Here is a 13,262-nt window from a genome sequence, read left to right on the forward strand (position 1 = left end):
ATAGATAGATAGATAGATAGATAGATAGATAGATAGATAGATAGATACAACATGAAGAAATAAACAGCTAATTAGTCCACAGAGCAGTACAGAGGGCTCAGTTCAACTCACTTCTGTGAGACACTGGCAGTCCTTCAACTCACAAGGGCTGTTGGGTGCAAGTCAAGGAAGCAGATAGCTGAGTCTTCTGTAGAGCAATACAGGCAGTCCGGTCACAGGCAGAAAACAGCGGGGCAGGTCACCAACAGTCAGCCAGATGATAGGGTCCAGCTCAAGTGATGTATACATCAGCAGTGTAGCGAAGTAGGTCTCAAAGGAACCTCAAACTATAGTGACACAGTCCACGGATTGGTCATCCCACAGGTAGTCTAGCTCACAAGTTGAGGCAGAGAACTAACTAAGGCAGCCGCACACTGGTCCAATCATCAGAGAGCGAGAGAAAGAAAGGTGATGCTTGCTGAGCCATTTATCTCTTTGCCCTTCAATTACACTGTGGCCTTATTAATCCCACATGTGTTTATTGGCCAGGTTGGCACAATAAACCTACCTATCATAACATCTCTCTGGTATTTTCTTTTTAGCCACAATACATCTGACACCAGCAATGATCGAGCCTCATTCCATGTTTTGGACTGATTCTGGTTTGAATTTCTAACAGTTTCCTGGCAACGTACTACTGCAACCATTTTGAATCATCTTCAAAACCTATAGATGCCAGTAATTTTCATCAAGTTCACAAAGGTAGTAAGCTAGATCTTGTTAGACTTTGCTTTCTACAGAGACAACAAAATTTACCAGTTTATAAAAAGTATAACAATACCGTATCTACCTCAAAGAAACTTAATCAATAATGTGCCTGAAGTCTGAATTTTTCAAGATATAAGTGCTAATGAGCTCTAAGGTGTCATCATTATTATCATCAACAATAAGACCCTTAGATGTTCACAAGCCAAGATACTTACTGTACATACTCGTTTATAAGCTGAGTTTTTTCAGCACATTTTAAAATTAGGTACCTCGGCTGATATTTGGGTTGGCTTATAATCGAGTATATATGGTATTATAGGTGATTTCTCATCACACATGCACATGATTTATAGTTTAGAATTCTGTAGAAATATTTTAAACTTTGCCTTAATTAATATCTGATTGAGGAAATAGAGTTTTCACCTCAGTTTGAAGTCTTTGGCATAACCTGTGAGTACCTCCGTGAGCTGCAGCCTGCTTGCTTTGGAAGCATTTTTTCTTTGCAGGTCTCATTCTGATTCCTTATTCTCCAATGGCGTTTAATTAACCACACTTCTCTAAACATTTCATACTCTTTATGACCTCTGTATAACTAGTCATAGATTTCTCTTGGAATACCCCTTGCTACCAATACAAAAATTCATCACACACACACACTCGAGTATAAGCTGAGTTTTTTCAGCACATTTTTAATGCAGTTATTGTGGTAAAATTATGTGCATTGGCGGATATTCAGGTTGGCTTATACTCGAGTATATGCGGTGTATATATACTGGTAAATTATATATATATATATTTTTTTTTCACATATGGCAACCCCATTGGACTGAGTAGAACTGCTCTCTAGCATTCCCAAGAGTGTAGATCTTCATGGAAACAGACAGCCGAGCTTTCTCCCATGGAGCAGCTGGTATACTTGAACTGCCAATCTTGCAGTTAATGCTCCACTAGGGCTTCTTACATATTGGCTGAGAATCTTTAATTCTTCAGATCCACATCTCTGGAATAAAGAAAGTGGTCAGAGATGTGCTTGAATCCTTGTGTGTTGTGGTGAGGCAGAAAACTGGGACCTTCTGTGCGGATGAGCAGCCCTGGTGGTGTAGTGATTTAAGTGCCCAGCTGCTGACAGGAAAGTTGGTGGACCACCAGGTGCGCTGTAGAAGAAATAAGTGGCAGTGAATTTACACAAAGATTTGCAGCCCTGGAAACTCTCTGGGTCAATTCTAGTCTGTATTATGGGGTCACTGTGAATTGGAATCTACTCTTCTTTCCCCCCAAGTTTTATTGGCACAAAGTTGACATATCATAAAATTGAAGAGTTCAATCGTTCAATCATACCAAGGGGAATTGTATAGTCAGCACCACACCGATCTTAGAACCTCCCCCTTCCCCACCCCATGGTTCAATTGCCTTCAGTATGAGTTGTGCATCCTGATCAGTTCTAGTGCTCCTTCTCCCCTCCTGCCTTCATGATTTACTCCCAAAATCCCCTTTCCCTCCCTGTCTCCCACCCCCACCCCTGCATTCCTATAATACCTTATATCTGTTTGTATCATTATACATCCATTCTTCTTGTGCTTCACAGCTGCGAAACCCCAAAGAAAACAACAAAAACAAATCGCACTGAGGTAGTAAGAATAGGAGCATATTAGTATAAAGACAAAAATGCAAATAATGGAATCATTTGCTTATGAAGTCTCTACTCACTATTGCTCCTGTGTAGATAGAATGAGCCTTCGCTCACAATGCTCATGTAAATATCCCTATTGTAACAGTCATCACATTTTATCCTTCTTCTCACTGCCGGCAAATCTATTCGGACTCATAGCGACCCTCTAGCACAGAATAGAATTGCCTCTGGGGATTTCTAAGACTATCACTTTTTACAGGAGTAGAAAGCCTCATCCTTTCCTGAGGAGCAGCTGGTAGTTTCAAACTGCTGACCTTGTGGTTAGCAGCCCAACTCATAATTCACTATGCCACCATGTGCCTGTCTTTTTATTTTGCTGGACTTTGAGCTGGTGAGGACTAGGATACAACATTTAATTCATATAGATGATCTACACAGGTTCTGGTACATAAAAGATACTAAAATTAAAAAAATATTATTTGAATTGTTGTTGTTGTTGTTACATGCCATGGGGTCAGCTTCAACTCCTCAGCGACCAAGCATACTGCAAAACGAGCCACTTCCTGGTCCTCAGAACCATCGCTACGGCTGAGCCCATTGTTTCCATGGCTGTTTTCATCCCTCTTGTAGAGGGTCTCCTTCCAGAGTAACATTGAAACAAGGAGCCCCGGAAGCACAGCGGGTTGCATGTTGGGTAGCTGACTGCAAGGTCGGCTGTTGGGTTCATGAAAGAAACGGGAGCCTTGCCATTCCCGGGAACCACTCGGTGCCGTCCCACAGGCCCTCTGAGTTGGATTCGACCCAATGGCAGTGAGTTTGGGGTTAATATTACTTCATTTTTAAGGTAATAACTGAAACATAAGAAATCAGCAGACAACGCTTCATAGCCATAATTAGGAAGGAGAATGGGCGAGCTGAGTAAGTGTTTCCTCGATCATGAAGAGTGCCATATGGCGACACCAGTTCAATGTTGGCCTGCCCGGTTCTGTTTCTCTCCGGTCTTCTTTCTTCACGGCTCTGGCTGTTAGGGCTCCGGTGAACGCACGCAGAAGCAAATTCATCTCCAGTGAATGGTTTAGTTCTTTTCAGAACTCAGTGTCTTCACAGGAATTAGAACATAAGTCCAGATACAGAAGTTTTGCAGATGATTTCTCATCAGACAGGTGTGTGCCTTACAGTTTTGAATTCTGTAGAAATGGAAAAAAGTTAAGCTATGTGCTTTCCACCATGTCAAGCCCCATAAAACGATCTTAGCAGATTGTCATAGGAACACATCTTACAAGTGATCTAAAAGAGACTTTGTTACCTTCAACAAGTGATGGTGTTGACATTTCCTGCTTAATTCTTGATCATAGGAAGCACCTTTTCTTGCCTGCGACACACCAACTAGATCACTGAAGAGAGTGAAATTAGGAGTTTCAGGCTGAGGGGTGACTTCAGCACCAGTCAGCAGTCAGAACCTTTACTCCTTGATAAGTGTTAGATAAAATCCACTAACTGACAGTTTATGTCCCACATTCTGCAAGGCAAGAAACCAAGGTACATGGCCAGCACAGGTATGGCCACAGGTAGGGAAAGAGCTCAACTGCTCAAGAGGGGTTTCAGTTGTGTCTTATGGATTTAGCGGGGCCCTTCTTCCGAAGATACATTTCTAAGCATGACTTAAGTTGACTTAAAGTGGGAAATAAATAATCATATTTTCTGTGATCACCGAAGAAAAGTGCATCCATGTGTTTGAGCCATCGTGCCATGAGATAGTGCCTTGTCCACTTTCTGCATGTAGGACTGCGAACCATCTCAAAGGCGGCTTCATCGGTAGACAGTATTTGCAACAAGCCAGTGCCCCTAGACTAGGAGAGAGCGTTTGATGAGGCAGCCCAGGATGGAGGGAAGCAATAGAAAAGAAAGCCCAGCCTGAGATGCAGTGTGACTAGTGACTTCCACCTCCCTTTTGAAGGCAGCAGGCTTGCCGTTTCGGAACTGCTAATCTGTTCTACTGTTTTTTAATCAGATGTTGGCATTATCTGCCACTAATTGCTTTTTCATTTCCACTTGTAATTATTCCATTGCATGTTTGTAGTGAGAAGCTGAAAATGAGGCAGATCACTGAGAAAGAATTAATTGTTAATGAATAATCATCAGTAGGAAGCCAATTTCATTATCTTCAAAGAGGTAGCCAGAGATTAACCACTCGCTGTGGTTCTTTTACTTTCTGTGCATGACTGTAAAGTAATCACAAATAATCACGCCCTCCAACTTCATCAATTATTTTTCTATTATGTGGATTGATACCCATTTTTGTCTTTGTTGTTTAATGATAATGGCCGTATTCATGCTGGCGAGTGCTAATTGGAAGGTGTTACATTCCATGGGCTCTAGGCCTAATTATTAGAGCATCTTCTTCATTAACACATGATCCTACAAGGGTTGCATGGTGGGAGTTACTAATTTTTTTTCAGGCAACAAGAATATCATGTTAGGAAAATTTTCCATGTCTTTATGTCAGGTAACACAGAAAACCTTATATCTGATCAAGGTTGTGTAGCCACCAACAAGGATTTTTTGATTGTTGTTTAACTTAGAAAAAAAAAAGGTTTTAATCTGAATTTCTGTCAGATAGCACACTTTCCCCCTAAAATATGGATCTATCCAGAACTGTGGATGAGCTTTCGCTTCTGCTTTGTTTCTGCCATTTACCAACATTCGTTCTTCAAAATGGCTCACACAGCCCCCTGGGTTTGTTACAGTTCTCAGTGGGGCTCGGCCAGCTATTAATGGAAACATGATGCGATAAGTTTGAAACTCAGGATGGAAGGGTCCTAATGTCTGTTGCTTTAGTGGTCAAATGATGTCACACCACACAAACTTAGAGAGAAAATGAATACACATCCCTACTTCACGTTTGCATCAATTTCTTAAGGGACCTTCCTTGGTATGGGCTCACCATGCATGGCCTTTCATAGAGGGAATCAGTCAGGGTGTTGGCAGAGAAACAGCCATGAGAGAAGGGAGCAAGGAGGTGGGGAAAAGAGGAAGAGGAAGATATTAAGGTTATTTTTAAAAGAAAGAATTGGCTCATGAAAGTGTGGGGTCTTTCAAATCCAAAATTCATAGGCATGTTAGAAAGTTGCAAGGATTGATGCTTTCATCTTGAGTGGGAATCTGTAGGGCAGGTTGGCAAGCATAAAATTCAAGCAGGATTTCTTTTCTGAAAACCTGGGTTTGCCCTCAAGGTCTAAGGCCCACTGACATTACTAAGGGCAATCTCCTCTACTTAAAGTCAGTGGTAGCTTATAACTACATCTTGGGGAAAACACACACACACACACACACACACACACACACACACACCAAAAAAACCCATCTCAGCAACAACTAGATTAGTGTTTGATGAACTAACTGGGTACTATCATCTTACTGAAAAAGAGCCCCAGTTAATCCATGGACTGCTAACCACAAGTCCATCAGTTCCACCTGTCCAGCCACTCCATGGGAAAGAAACGAAACTCTTTAGGTCTGTGAAGGTTTACAGCCTCAGAGGTCTCATGACACGCCTCAACTCTGCTCTATAGGGTTCCTGTGAACGCAATGGTAATGGGTTATAGGATTGCTGAGTTGGAATCCATTTGATGGTAGTGGGCTTGCTTTTGGTTTGATAGCCTGGCCGTGGTTACTCCAAAGACCAACCATCCTAAAGAGAGATTTGTTGTTGATAGACGTGGTGTGCCAGCAGAAACTACTATGGCAGAAACCCCCATTCAGCTGCCTTCTCTTTGCAAGGTGTTCTTCAATGAGTCTAATCATTCAGCTTCCCTTCTAATCTGACGAAGAACCCTGGTGGCATAGTGGTTATGCGTGGGGCTGCCATCTGAATGATCAGCAGTTTGAAACTCCCAGTGCCTCAGAGAGAGAGAGAGAGAGAGAGCGCTTTCTACTCCTGTAAATGGTTACAGTCTCAGAAACTCACAGGACCAGTTTGCTCCTACTCCAAAGGGTCACTGTGAGTTGGCATCTACTCGATGGCAGTGAGTTTGGTTTGGTTTTGTGGTCTAATCTGAAAGCGCTTCTTCTGTAACCATTCTGCAGGCACCCAAGGACCTATTGCTGACCAAACCTTCGGCGAAAGAAAGGAAAAGCACCAAGTATTCTCTAAATTATTGGACGACACGACATACTTTCGGAAGCATTTCCAAGAAGAATAACTTGCAGATGAGGTAACAAAATCACGTGCAGGTGACAGAACCTAGGTTGTGCATTAATCCCAGTTATGTAAACCAGCCCGCTGCTGTGGAGGCAAAGCGACCCTGGGTGGGGTCTCCAATGCTGTAGATCTCTACAGCAGCACACAGCCTCATCTTTCTCCCGAGAACACAGATGCTGGGTTTGAACCCCTACCTTCTGGTTAGCAGTCACCAGGATTCATCGTTGGCTGTGTTAGCAGTTATAAGTTATTTAACATCAGGGAAGAGGAGGCTCTGTTTTTTGAGCTGTAAAATGGATTCAATCAAAGTTACTCATTAAGTTATAAAAATCAAGAGCATCTTATATGGAAAATGCTATAGGGTCTGAACTATAGTTAGAGATTAGGAACACACCATGAAGAACATTATTTGTTTGAGTGACAGATGGTTTTATGGGAATGAATGAAATATTTCTGAGACTACTGGGTGATTGACAAGTGCAACAGTCAAATCCTAAAAGGTGAGTGATGTCATAGAAGCCCAATATTGGGTGGTGGTCTTTCTTCTATCCAGACCCCGGCCATCTAGAAATGTCACCATCTCAACATAAGTCTTCCAACGGTATTGGACCAGGGGAAAGAGAGATGGCAGGGACACACAGCTCTGTGCATCTCAGACTAGGAGACATAAATCATGTAACTCATATTCCTATAGGTCAAAATGCTGGCACATGACTCTAATGCAGTCAGAGAGTGAATGTGAAACATGGTCTGCCAATGTGCTTGAAAGGGGGTGTGATATGTCTGTCTTGTGTCTGCTACCTGTACAAAGAATAAAATATTTAAGAGCTTCATTTTACAAAGAGTATATTGAGGGTGTGTAGAGATGGTTGGAAGCAGGAAAAAGACTAGAATCTAGGGTGTTTTAGAGCAGTGTTGTGATCATAAAAGAGCCCAGGTGCCACATTGGTAGAGTGCTCCCCAGCCACCCCGAAGGGGACAGATGTAGCGGTCTTCTTTGGTAAAGAGAATCCCTTTGGAAACCCCGTGGAGCAGTTCTGCTCTACCCGTTAAAGTGGCTACAAGTTGAAATCTACTAGATAGGTTTGATGTGGTTTATTATGATCGCAGAAGGAAAAAACAACGGAACTCTGAGATCAGTTTGGACATCGTGATCAGAAATGTCAGGCAAGAGAAAGCAAGGGTTAAAAAAGAAGCCTTGGATTTAAAGGGAAAGCTTATCAAGCACTATTTTTAAAAGACTAGGTTAAAACTGATACTCATTTTTATGATCCAGAGAAGGACAAGCCTAGGAAGGTAACTATACTTATAAGAGACGTGGATCAGAAAATGCCCCAGAGCAACCCTCTCCGCTTGATTTTATTATCACCATGAAGACGTGCAATGTCTCCAAAGGTCGGTGGAAGAAGTTCTCTGAGTTGTTGCTTTGTGGAAATCTACTCAGCACGTTTCTGTTCTACAGTAAACAAAGAGCATCCTCTGACGTGATGGTTGTTACCTAGGCACAAACGACCTGTTACCTCAAAAGTGTTATCAAGAGTAAAAGTCGGCTCTTGAAGCTCCACTTGTTAAATGAGTGGTTGGGGGAGGAAGTGGTAAGAAATAATGTCAAGGGGCTACACACAGACACGTCTGGGTTTTCACAGTACTTACAAGTTTGCCTGTGAGAAAAAAATTATTTCTATGGGAAGGACCTGATCATTTCTCTGTGTTATTTTCAGGGAGCATTGTTTGAGCTTTGGGCAATGGATTTTCCTCCTCAGTAAACTCTAGATTGACACATGAGATGCAAGACTTTTTTTGTGGTTTTTTTTTTGCCGTTGTTGCCTTTCTTGTTTAAATGTCTGACTTGGCATTTGGACATTTCACTGGGCTCAGAGTGTGCGCTTCAAGATTCTCACCTTCTATGATCTTGGCTTTCAGGCATGTTTACTGACACTTTGTCTGCAGTTTTCAGAAGTTTGTTTCTACCTCTCACACCCTGTTCAACCACTTAGGCAATGCCTTTGCCAGCAGAAAACACCCGCCCCTCCCATTTCCAACTCTAACCCCGGGCCACACCCCTGCTACTTTCAGGCAAAGATCGCAAATTTAGAAACTGAAGATTTTGTTTTTATCAGTTTTGCACGAGGCAAATGAATTTGGGGGTTGGAAGTCGTAGCAGTCATGGTTACCAAGTCTGGTCAGCGCCTCCTCTGCGTCAAACTGGAGTCTGTACAGGGGAACAGGCTATCTGTGCAGGTACCTGGTGGCTCAGGGGAAAAGGCAACCTGGAAATAGGGCCCAGGGACTTTGCCCCTGACTTCCAGTCATAAAATAAGCATTCTCTTCCTGATCCAGCAGTAAATCAAACCTGACATTTTTTCTCATTAGCATTAAATACTTATGATTAATGAAAACATTTTTGTTCTTTGTAGCACTTACTCGTAAAAGCACATATTTAGTATGATGCTACGGAAAGTGAACAATATTCAGTGCTTGATTCCAAATATTATCTCCAAAGCTTATCTATATTATCCATACTGGGGGTTCAAAGGTTGTGGGCAGCATTTACTCAAGGACAAAGATCAGAGGGTGTAGAAAGAAGGAGGAATGGCAACATGAGAAATTAGAGGGGAAGTAGGGGAAGTGATGTTGCATGGTGGGGAATTGCAGTCAATTACGTGTAACAAGAAGTGCGCGGAGTTTTTAATGGAAAACGTATCTGCTCTGTAAAACTTCATCTGATTCACAGCAACCCCAACCAAACTCACTACCACAGATTCCATGCTGACTCATAGTGACCCCGTGGGTTTTGGAGACTAACTGTGTACCAGAGTAGAAAGCCCCTCTTTCTGCCTACTCGGAGTTGGCTGGTGGTTTTGAACTGCAGACCATGCAATTTGCATCCCAATGCAAAACCACTACACCTCCAGGGTACCTTCCAAGTCAAAAGAAAAAAATTATTTTAAAGCTCAAGAACAAATGGAATTAAAGTTAATGAAATTCTCCATGACTTTTTTTTGAATTTTCAGAGCGATTCATAGCTAAGCAAGAAAAATCCAAATAGAGGTTTTAAAGGTCTTTGTGTATTTTCAGGGATAAAGACAATTTTTAAATGAAATGGCATGGTCTTACATAATGTGAACATTTCTGAAGTAATAGTTCTGGAATGAAGGGGGTAGATCACTCATATTGCTCTTTCAAACATTGTTGATAGGGGTTGATAAGAGCATGAAAATAAAACTTGATACAATTACAAGAAACTCTAAATTGTTTGTGGGAGCATTCATTCTGTCAGTCAGCTTAGCTTTCATGCTTCCTTTCAAATGAGATCTTTCCAGCACTTAATATATTTTCAGTATTATGTGCAAGAGATAAGAGCTAATTATATAATAACAAGCTCATATCCTGAACATTTATAGGCAAGAACTAGGGTCTGAATCCTACATAAAGTTTTGCAGAGTCTCAGGAATTAAGCCATAACAGACTATCTGCAACAGTGGGAGATAATACCCTTACAGCGTGCTTCTCCCACTTTGTCATCACATATCAAGTTTAATGTCTTATGTCTCATCGGAGAGCGGTTATACCCAGACATGTTCCCCCATGGTGCAAGATGGCAGCTACTGAAATATAAATCACTGCAGAGAACGGCTGGGTTTAGAGCCAATTCTCCTAATCGAAAACAGCAGCAATGTTAATTTCAGCTTGAGAATGATGGCATTTGTATGGCGATATAATGGTACAGACTATAATGGTGTCAACTAGTGCAATAAAATATGCTTCAAATGGGTTCCCATTTTTATGTTGAGGCTAGGATGACTTCTGTCACATTTCTCTCTTTTTTTGGCATGGAAATCGACAATCTATTAAATAAATATTAATCCCTAGCAGGCTTCAAAGCAGGCTCAACCATATCAGGATTTTAAATAACTTCATTAATGGCTTAACTACCTTTTCCCCTAACTTCCCATGGGATCCTTTGATGCTAGTCACTCTAATGAGTTACCAAGTGATTCATGGCTTCAACCTGTTATCGTGCAAAATACATTTCCAGTTGGAAATCCTTGCAGATGTTTTAGCCAGAAAATAAGTAACCTTTCTAAACTTTTCAGAGGGCAAATTCCATTTCTGCAGTGTAAGAGGAAATATCATTTGGCTGCTTTTATTCCCCCTTAGATTTGTACTCTGAAATTGTAAAATGTGTTCAAAAACTTAATTTAGGAAATGTGGGGTCAAATGAAATATTCTCTCTGAATAGTAAAAGAAGACAATGCTAGGTGATCTCTGGGTGAATTAGCCACCACGAATGTTTTATCACACACTGGCTAGTCCTTACTTTCCTGCAAACCTTCGTAACACCTTTCTTCTCTAAATTGAAATATTCGTAAAACAACCCAGACTAGTTTTAATATAAATCTAGTCTAGGCAGTATTGAAAGTCAAAATATTTTTGATAGGGCATGAAGAATTTTTTTAAAGAAATATACCATTTTTCAAAAACCCTGCTTCTGTTTCTTGCCATTTGAATGATTATCGAGCATTGATCACTCATTATTTTTGGTGAATATTATTTTGATCATGCTAACATATGTACTAAAGTTTTAAAGGAATGTAAAGCGACCAAGAAGTAGCATTTCAGGAGAAGCCCCTCAGGAACACCTCATTCTTGGGTAGTCAGGTCCGAGGACTCTCTAGGAGGGCTACAGAGCCACCATTTCAGCATTACCTTTCATCTCTGCCCTTTGTTGAGCTACTTAGAGCGTTATGGAAGCTAAATAAAGGTAATGACAAGAACGTGTGTATACCTTCTTTCAATATTCTTTTTTAGGAAGATGATTTTGAGTTGAGAGGTCTCCTGAACTTAAGCCATCTATCTCCTGATGAAGATCAAGGATTCCAGCCTTCAATATGGATTGCAACACAATGTGAAGAAAACAAAAATCTTCACAACTGGACCAATAGGTAACATCATAATCAACGGATAAAAGATTGAAGTTGGCAAGGATTTCATCTGGCTTTGATCCAGAATCAATGCTCATGGAAGCAGCAGTCGCGATCAAAGGACAAATTGCATTAGGTAAATCTACCCTTCCGTAAAGTGCCGAAAAGCAAGGGTGTGGACTACAATGATCCAGCCCATGGCATTGTCTTCGTGGAACTGCTTCATATACATGTAAAAGTTGGTAAATGAATAAAGACGACGGAGGAAAAATGGATGCCTTTGATTTGTATTCCTGGTGAAGAATATTGAAAGTAGCATGGACTGCCAATAAAAGAAAACATCTGTCTTGGAAGAAGGACAGACATTTTCCCTTAGAGGCAAGGATGATGAGACTTTCTCTCATATACTTTAGACATGTTCTCAGAAGAGACCAGTCCCTGGAGAAGGCTATCATGCTTGGTAGATGGGAGGGGCAGGGAAAAGGAGGAAGGCCTTCACAGGATGGATGGACACAGTGGCTGCAACAATGGGCTCAAACAGGGACAACTGTGATGGTGCAGGACCCAGTGCGATTTCATTGTTGTGCACAGGTTCACTATGAGTCAAAACTGACTTGATGGTGCCTAAAAACAACATCTCCTGAAAGGGTGACTAGGTGCAGTTGTACAGCTCAAACAAGCATCTTATTTGTAGCTTTTTCAGTCCTACCTATACCACCTACTGTCTTTAACTTCTGGGCTTTTCTGGGGTTGTGTGTCTTGAATCAATTAATTTTTCTAGGACCTACAGGTACATATACCAATTGACCACATTTACAGTTGCTATTATCTGTCAAATGATGCTTGATATTTTTCTATTTATAGGCATACACATTACAGAAGATTGAAAAGGGACGCTTACAGGCTATATGTCCATTGACATTTTGCAATAAATTCCCTCTATATGGTCTTAATTCCTAGTCTTATGCCGTTCCAAAATACAAATAGAGGTTCTAGAAAGGCATGTGTTTGTGTGCGTGTGTATCTCTGTGTGTGCATGTGTGTCTGTGTTTGTTTCCAAAAAATTCCATAATGAACTTCTCCATCCATCAAGAATAGGGCTCTGCTGCCAGGGGAACCTTGCTCACAGACCATTTCCGTTCTTGCTGCTACTGTAACATCCCTGGTATTGTGTCCGATTCACTGTGACTGAGATGAACACTTCATTTCAGGATGCTCGCTTACGCTTTGCATACCTTTTGTTTGAAATAGAAAATACGATCCTTTTGTTTAGACAGCATGTCTATTAATGAACTACATCCTTTACAAGAACTCAAATAAAAAATCATTGCTTCCACAATCAACATGAAACAAACACACAAAGAACCTTCCAGGTGTTATGCAAGTGTGTTTGTGCAGTGGATATGAAAAGAATAAAACTGAATGAAAACCGCACATCACATTTATAAGTTAGGCCAAAATATGATTCCACTTCTGATCACAGCGGTCTCATGCTGTTCTGGTAAGTTCACGTTGTAGTTCGTTCTTTACAAATGCTATGTGACCGTTCAAGAACGCCATCCATGTTGGTTTTTATAGTTTGTGGGTTCCTACATGGAAAACAACATGTTGTGGGCTCATCCTTAAGAAAAAAAAAAGGCACCTATTCTTTTTTTTAATCATTTTATTGGGGGATCATACAACTCTTATCACAAACCGTACATACATCAATTGTGTAAAGCACATTTGTACATTCATTGCCCTCATCATTCTCAAAACA

The 13,262-nt window shown here is 41.1% G+C and overlaps 1 long non-coding RNA gene across 1 annotated transcript in view; it reads left to right on the forward strand.

Annotated features, from left to right (window-relative positions):
• LOC123522226 overlaps positions 1 to 13,262 on the forward strand; it is a 55,197-nt gene that overhangs the window by 37,949 nt on the left and 3,986 nt on the right. Inside the window, exon 2 of the long non-coding RNA XR_006680512.1 lies at positions 6,464 to 6,591. This is a non-coding gene — a long non-coding RNA (uncharacterized LOC123522226). The remainder of the gene's footprint in view (positions 1 to 6,463; positions 6,592 to 13,262) is intronic.

Source organism: Echinops telfairi, unplaced genomic scaffold (genome assembly GCF_000313985.2).
Source record: "Echinops telfairi isolate 266 unplaced genomic scaffold, ASM31398v2 ScPeMD7_3;HRSCAF=10, whole genome shotgun sequence".
NCBI lineage: Eukaryota > Metazoa > Chordata > Mammalia > Afrosoricida > Tenrecidae > Echinops > Echinops telfairi.